This window comes from Mus pahari, chromosome 15, assembly GCF_900095145.1.
Source record: "Mus pahari chromosome 15, PAHARI_EIJ_v1.1, whole genome shotgun sequence".
Lineage (NCBI taxonomy): Eukaryota > Metazoa > Chordata > Mammalia > Rodentia > Muridae > Mus > Mus pahari.
Window position 1 is genome coordinate 66,963,669 of NC_034604.1, and position 7,653 is coordinate 66,971,321.

Below are 7,653 nucleotides of genomic sequence, written 5' to 3' on the forward strand. Positions count from 1 at the left end.
AAGAGACCGCTGGCATCGCTGACAGGGAAAGATGGCAGCACAGCAGTGCTTTAGGGGCCCCAGTCTCCTCTTCAATGCATTGGATGCCATACTCAGTGCCTACTATGCGCCAAATATTGAGAGGTTTGGAGATGAACCTACCAACCAATATTCTGGAACAGCTCCCAACCCTGTGGGTGACAGTGGAATCCTGGGGTAATTCTGAAGGTGTAGGAGTGAATCCTAAGAGGAGAGGTGGGGGAGAGGAATCTAGAAGGCTTCAGAAAAAAATGGTTCTCCTGCTGAGTTTTGTGAAGCAATCGTTGGCTGGGAGAGAAGAGGGGATTTTTCAAGGCAAAAGGAACAGACTTAGAAACATGAAACTGTTTGGTGTGCTTGTGAAATGGTTTTTAAAAATCAGTATGTAGCTATAGATATACTTGCCCATGTTTTTAAAAAGCCAGAAACTGCCAGGCAGTGGTGGCTTACACCTTCAATCCCAGCACTTGGGAGGCAGAGGCAGGCAGATTTCTGAGTTCGAGGCCAGCCTGGTTGGTCTACAGAGTGAGTTCCAGGATAGCCAGGGCTACACAGAGAAACCCTGTCTTGAAAAAAACCAAAAAATAAAAATAAAAAGCTAAAAACTATTCATAAAAGATTACAATGATTATTTGCTATAGTAAGTAGAGACTGATATTTATCAACAAAAGAAAAGACTTGAATAAATTATGGTTCATCCATGCAACAGAAAGTGTCAGACCTTGGATCCCAGAGGCGTGACAGCCAGTGAAGCAGAGTGATATCAAGGAGACTCGCATGCTGGCATTTAGGCTGTAGGGAGGAGAAATAAGTTTGACACACTATGGCGGTACCACAGGGTAAGGACAGAACCCATGTGAGTTAGATGGGAGGACATTCTTCACTGTATGGTTTCTTTTGAAACCACATACATATATCACCAGTCCAAAAACTTAGATGTAAACCTGATTTAAACTTGAAATTCAACCCAACCAGAAGGAACCTAGACTCTCTGGGACTCTGTCTCAGTCCTGGCCTTGGTGAATCTCTGGGACCACTCTGCATCCGCACTGCTGCAGACAGTCCAACCTGCAGGTTCCCTGAGCCTCCGGCTTCTCAAGTCCTAGCATCAGCATGGATACAGCCAGGGTCTCACGGATTTGAGTGCAGAGATGGGCAAGTGGGAGATGCACCTAGGAAGATAGGGTGGAGCAGAACATGAGAAAAGGTATGTTCAAATCTAAACTCTTAGGACCACATAGTATGTTTGAGTTTTTATAGTTTTATTGAGATATAATTTAGATAGTAAATCTCTTTTTCAGTAGACAGTTCAATGCATTTCTGTAAATGTATGTGCCATGCAGCTGCCACCAGCTCAAGCAAGTTTTAGAACACTTCATCCTTCTAAACGGTCCCTCATGCCACCCTACCCTTGGGCCCTTTTGGTCCCTCATGCCACCCTTACCCTTGGGCCCTTTTGATAAGTTAAGCATTTTTCTAGAAGGTCACATAAGTGGAATCTCATTTGCGTAGCCTTTTATATCTAGAGTCTTTCTCTCAACATGTTTTGTGATCCGAAGTGTTACTGTGTGTGTGAATGAGCAATCGGACCTTTCATTGTTCAGTATACTCCACTGTACACAAATCCAGAGATGCCAAAGTCGGTTAGTAGGTTAGTGGTCATCAGGAAATGGGAGGGAGACATAGGGTCTCTTGTGGGGATGGTAGAAATGTTCTAGAATTAGATAATGCTGGTGATTATACACTGAACTGACTACTCAAGGGTTAAAAAGGTAAATTCTGTGTTACATACATTATATCTGAAAATTACATTTTAAGAAGCACTGCAAGAGTACTTACTAAGCAAATCACCACTGAAGGCCAGCTGGCCTGGGTTCAAGTAAGAATTTCATTCCAGAGTAGCCTCAAGAACTCGAGCAAAGGAGTCTGCCTCAGTTCCTCCTGCAATTCATCTCCCAGAGCTGTGGTAAAACCTGAGTGATAGACTCCAGGTAAAGCACCTCACTTGGGGACTGCCACAGGCCTAACCAGTGCTAGGGACTGGCTCAGCTACCCACACCTGCCATATGGGAGGCTGGAACTTGATTCAGTCCATCAGCAAGGAGTGACGCTGAACCATTAAGAAGTTAGGAATAGGCCAGGCCTGGAGGTACAGGCTTCTAATCCCTCCTTCTAATTCCTCCGAAAGCTGAGGTGGGAAGACCACAGGTTTGGGGGTGGATGTTAGCGACAGAATAAGTCTAATGCAAGCCTATCATTAATCTGTTGAGACATTGTTTCAAAGTGAAAGGTAAAGGCTAGGGTGGGGCAAGGTGGCACCGCTTGCAATCACAGCACTTAGAGGAGACAGGGATGGGGGGTTTACTGTGAATTTGAGGCTAGCCTGGTGTACATATTGAGTTTGAACTTACAGCAAGTTCTAGGCCAGCCAGGGCTAAATAACCCCTCCTCCATGACAAACCTAAAATGGACAAGGTTCTCCTCAGTTCAATCCTCAGTACTGGATAAACAAAACAAAATAAACTAATTTAAAAATATGTATCAAAATCATAAAAGACAAAGACCAAAGAAAGGTTCCTCTACTTCCATATTAAGGAGATTAACGGACATGCCTTTTTTGCTGCAAAAGATATTATGGAACAAATATTAAATAACGATATTGAACAGATTTTGTGTGTGTGTGTGTGTGTGTGTGTGTGTGTGTGTGTAGCTGAGGATTAGACTCAGGACTTCAATATATACTAAGCACATGCAGAACCTCTGAGCTCATACACTTCACCCCAGCTGTAGGATTTCAACCCTCTATAGCCTCAGCATTCTACAGTGTGTGTGTGTGTGTGTATGTGTGTGTGTGTGTGTGTGTGTGTGTGTGTGTGTGTGCTGGAGGTGCTGTCCTTTGCCCCAAACAGCAGTAGTCTGAAGCCAGAGCCTCAGATGACCCCGAAGGGGGTCTTAAGAAAGGTTTCTGCATCCACAACCTGCACACACACAGTTTGAGAACCCTAAGGAAGGCTTTGATTCAGTGACTGCAGGGTCAGGCCAGATGAAGACCTTCCTAACAAATTCCTAACAAAGTCTCGTGAGGCTGTCACTGCTGGTCCCTAGACCATGGATCTCAAGAAGCAAAAGTCCCACACTGTGTGGCCCAGACCTGCAGGGATGCAAACACCGATTTCATTAAGGGCACAACAGCAGAGTGGGGAGAGACAAGATTTGAGAGTTATCCACCGTCATCAGCCTGCCCGCTCCAAATGCTTTCTGGCAGGTTGAACTGCCTTTCTTCCCAACGTGCTTTCATTCACAGAACATGCCGAGTGTGCCCACTGGGTGCCACACTTGAGAATTCAGAACTGGGCAGGATGAATATTTACTGAAACAGTTACCCTTCATCTGGTCCACCCCTTCTCCCAGGAGACTCTGAGTCAGCCTTTATCTAAGCAGTGTCGAGTCCAACAGGTAAACTTGGCATCCAAGTCCCAATGTCGCAGGCACAGAGAGGATGTTATGGGAAGGGAGTGCCAGATTTCAAGTTTATCAAGAGCAGGAAGAAATAAAACAGGAGTTGGCAGTCTTACTGTGGCATTTTGGTGCTAAAAGTCTCTTATAATTAATATTTGTGTTGTATATTTTTAGCTCTCAACCTTAAACTGCACGACCTAAACAATACCAGATTCTTCTCATGTGGGTGTGCATGTGAACACGTGTGCCAGAGACATTGAGTACCACTTAGGTGCGGGAGAGCGGGATGCGCACATAGGTGCGGGAGAGCGGGATGCGCACATAGGTGCGGGAGAGCGGGATGCGCACATAGGTGCGGGAGAGNTGCGCACATAGGTGCGGGAGAGCGGGATGCGCACATAGGTGCGGGAGAGCGGGATGCGCACATAGGTGCGGGAGAGCGGGATGCGCACATAGGTGTGGGAGAGCGGGATGCACACATAGGTGCGGGAGAGCAGGATGCTAAGTGCATTTGAGCAGATGGTGCTTTATATTTCCTCGCAAAAGATCTGGAAGAATGGTGAGTGGGTCTATATGGCAGAACTCTCACCTCCCTGCAGCCTCCTGGACACACCCACCAGCACCCCAAGATTTTCCTGTCCCTTTATCTTTGTGTATGTCCGCTGTTGCCTATCTGCCTTTGTCTTCTCCTTCTTTCCCGGGACTGACTTTGGTTTCCCTGGTATTTCTGGGTGGTTTCATTCAGCTGCTGCCTGGGAAATGCCCCTTACCTCTTTGCCTCTGGTGGCTTCTGCCCTCATAATACAGGCACCTGGGCAGGGCACACATCTTCCACAAAGAAGAGGACACTTCGAGGCAGGCAACCCCCTTCTGCAGCAGGCTACCAGCCAGAACTATTCTCTTCCTTTCAGAAAAGCTGGTTCCAGGACCATCTCCTACGTGAATTAGCAGTATCCCTGATCATCTTCTGAAGAGATGTCCTTGGAGTCCGGGGGGATGGCTTAAAGGGTAAAGCACTCGAGCACAAGGGCCTGAGTCCATGTAAAGCTGGATACAGTCCCAGCGCCCCACAGACCGATGGAAGGTGGAGATAGGCAAATCCCCAGGGAGGCTCATGGGCCATTTAGACTAACTATAAAGGGATAAACAAGAGACCCTGTCTCAAACAAGGTAGAAGGTGAGACACCTGCAATCACTGTGGTACATGTGCCTCAACCCATGCACATGAAAGCACACATACACCACACACAACACACATGAAAACACAACACACACGAAAACACATACAATACACATGAAAACACATGCAACACACATGAAAACACATACAATACACATGAAAACATATCAACACACATGAAAACACAACACACATAAACACAATACAACACACATACTTTTATTTGTTTATTTTTTTCGTAAAGGAAGAAAGATACTCTGGGCAAAGTCTTTTCTGAGGCTCACCCTCCTTGTTCAGCAGTCAGGCAAGTAACTTTGCCTGAGTTGTGAAGTTCATCAGGACTTGCTTGAACTTGCCCAAAGCATACCTGTTACTTAGAATATGGTCAAGAATCCAGTGAACCAGGGTCTACGACAGCTCTTTGGAAAATGTTCTCTCCTTACTACTGTCCTGAGAAGGGAAAATCCAAACAAGATTCTTCAGCCAAGGCCGAGAACACAGTGGACAGTCGGTAGCCTACAAGGTCTGCCATGAAGCAGAGTGCTGCCTCCCTCCCGTCCCCGTCTTCCCAAGGCCCGTGCCTCCTCCCAGTGACTCCATCTCCGCTGATCTCATCCAGGCAGCCACAAGCCACTTCTCTGCTCTTGACTTTTACTGTCCTGTGTGTTTATACTCTACTTAATTGGGAGCCAGTAGCACAGCATCTTTGGGTTATAAATGATCTTTGAAGTCAAATGGACAAGGCATTAAAAAATCCTGGGCAAGTTACTAGACATCTGAACCGATTTTAATGTTAAATCCTCTACATTAAAAAAGCTTAAAGGAAAAAAAAACTGCGTCTATGTAGATATTTGTATGTGGGGGGGGGTGTTGTTTTGTATTTACAGACTGCCCTTGAACTCCTGACCCTCCAGCGTCCAGTCCCCAAGTGCTGGGGTTAGAAAGGCTGCATATCTTGCCCGACCAAGTAAGGTGCTCTCTTTGCTTTTCATTTTCTTTCCTTTTTCTATTTCTTTCTTCTCTTCTTTCCTTCCCTCCTTCCTTTCTTCCTTCCTTTCTTGGTATTGTAGCACTGTTTAATTTTTTTTTCCCCAAGAGTTAAATGAAAGCTTATATCCAATAAAAATGTACCCAGTGTCCACCATCTGTTAGGCACAGCCCTGAAGGGGAACACACTGGCACACAAGGCAAATTCTTTCTCCTTAGAGAGCTTACATTATGATGGACACTACATATGATAAATATGTAGGTGAGGGAGGTGGTAGATATAATTAAACTGCCTTTTGGTTTCTTCAGAAGAACACAGAGAAGTCAGGTGCAGTTTCACACGAGACGATGGGGAGACTCTCTGAGGAGCTGACACATAAGCGGGGACCTGAATGATGCTAAGAAGGGAGCTATGACTGGGCACTGTGGCACTGCACCTTTAATCCCAGCACTCTGGGAACACAGCGAGGTAGATCTGCAGGAGTCCAAGGCTAGTCTGGCCCATATATGAAGTTTCCGGCAAGGCAAGGCTATATAGTGATACCCTGTCTCAAAGGAGGGGGGGGATGCAAGTAGTGGTGATACTAAAACAAGAAGTGAGCTGTGCACAAATCCGAGAAGACCAGATAGAAAGGTCCTGAAGCAGAAGGAAGCCCAGGCTATTCACAGGACAATCAAGTCAACCCAGGGCAAGGCAAGAGAGCTTTGAATCTGCAAAGGAAACCAGAGAGATGGTGTGTGAGGAAGAGGTTTGGAATGCAGTACAAGCACCAGAAGTGACAGCTCTGGAGGGTGGCTGCTTTCCTACTGAAGTTTCATGCTCTGTCTTGTTTTTATATGGGGGAAGGGAGGCTTGGTGTGTGTGTGTGTGTGTGTGTGTGTGTCTGTCTGTCTGTCTGTCTGTCTGTCTGTCTATCTGTCTGTCTGTCTGTCATTTATTTGCTCCTTTTTGAGACAGTGTCTCTTTTGTGACCTACACAGGCCTTGAACTCCAATGTTTAAGTGATCCTCCAGTCACAGCTTCCCGGGTAGCTGGGATTGTAGACACACACACGCCCGTGGGACTGAATGAATGTGGTCTCAGCACATTCACCTATTGAGCAAATCCGTACAGAGTGCCATCATCAGGTGCTGGGCGTCGTGCTACAAGATAAATATGTCATAGTGAATAGCATTGGTGTGAGGGAAGAAAGCCTGTGGTTGTGAGTAGCCCCACTAGGTGCTGGGAACCAAGATCCCTGAAAGAGCAGTAAATGTTCTTAACCAGGCTGAGCCATCTCTCCAGCCCTAATATTTCATTTTGAAATAAATTGGGAGCTGGGGACATAGTCAGTGGTAGAGTACTTGCTCAGCATATGTGTGAGACCATCGATTCAATCCCCAGCATGGGAAGGCGGGGAGGAAAATAAAGGAAGGGAAAGTAAGAATTTCTAACATGAAAACTCCACAGGTCTAGGTATGTTTAAAGTAGTACTGAAAGATGTATATTGTCATATTCACTTACTTAATATACAAGAAATATTAAAAATTAAATGAGAAAGTATTCAACACAAAAGCCTAGAAGAAAAAAGTGTAGGAAATAAATAATAAAAATGAGGGTAGAGAAAACTAATAAATAAGAACAACATCAAACATTTAATGAATGAACTACTGAAAATATCTATCATCTAGAAGATAAAAGAAGGGTGGGAAGCCAGACAAGTCAGTAGCACAAAGTAAAAGGAAGAAAAAAATTTCAGAATAGGTTTCCATTTTAAAATATTAAAAGCCGATTCTTATTATTTGACTACATGCATGAAAGAGGGCACTGGCGAGATGGCCAGTTTAGAGCACTGCTGCTCTCAGAGGACTCAGGTTTAATTCCCAGCAATCAACATGGCAGCTCACACATATCTATAATTCCACTTCCAGGGGATTGGACACCCTTTTCTGACCTCCATACTAGGTACACAGGTGGTGCACAAACTTACTATATATATATATATATATATATATATATATATATATAT

At 45.1% G+C, this 7,653-nt stretch overlaps 1 long non-coding RNA gene across 1 annotated transcript; it reads left to right on the plus strand.

Annotated features, from left to right (window-relative positions):
• Nucleotides 1-5,475, plus strand: LOC110332889. The gene is made up of 3 exons (XR_002381051.1): nt 1-123; nt 3,323-3,474; nt 4,902-5,475. It is a non-coding gene; the product is annotated as an uncharacterized LOC110332889 (long non-coding RNA).
• The last annotated feature ends 2,178 nt before the right edge of the window (nt 5,476-7,653 follow it).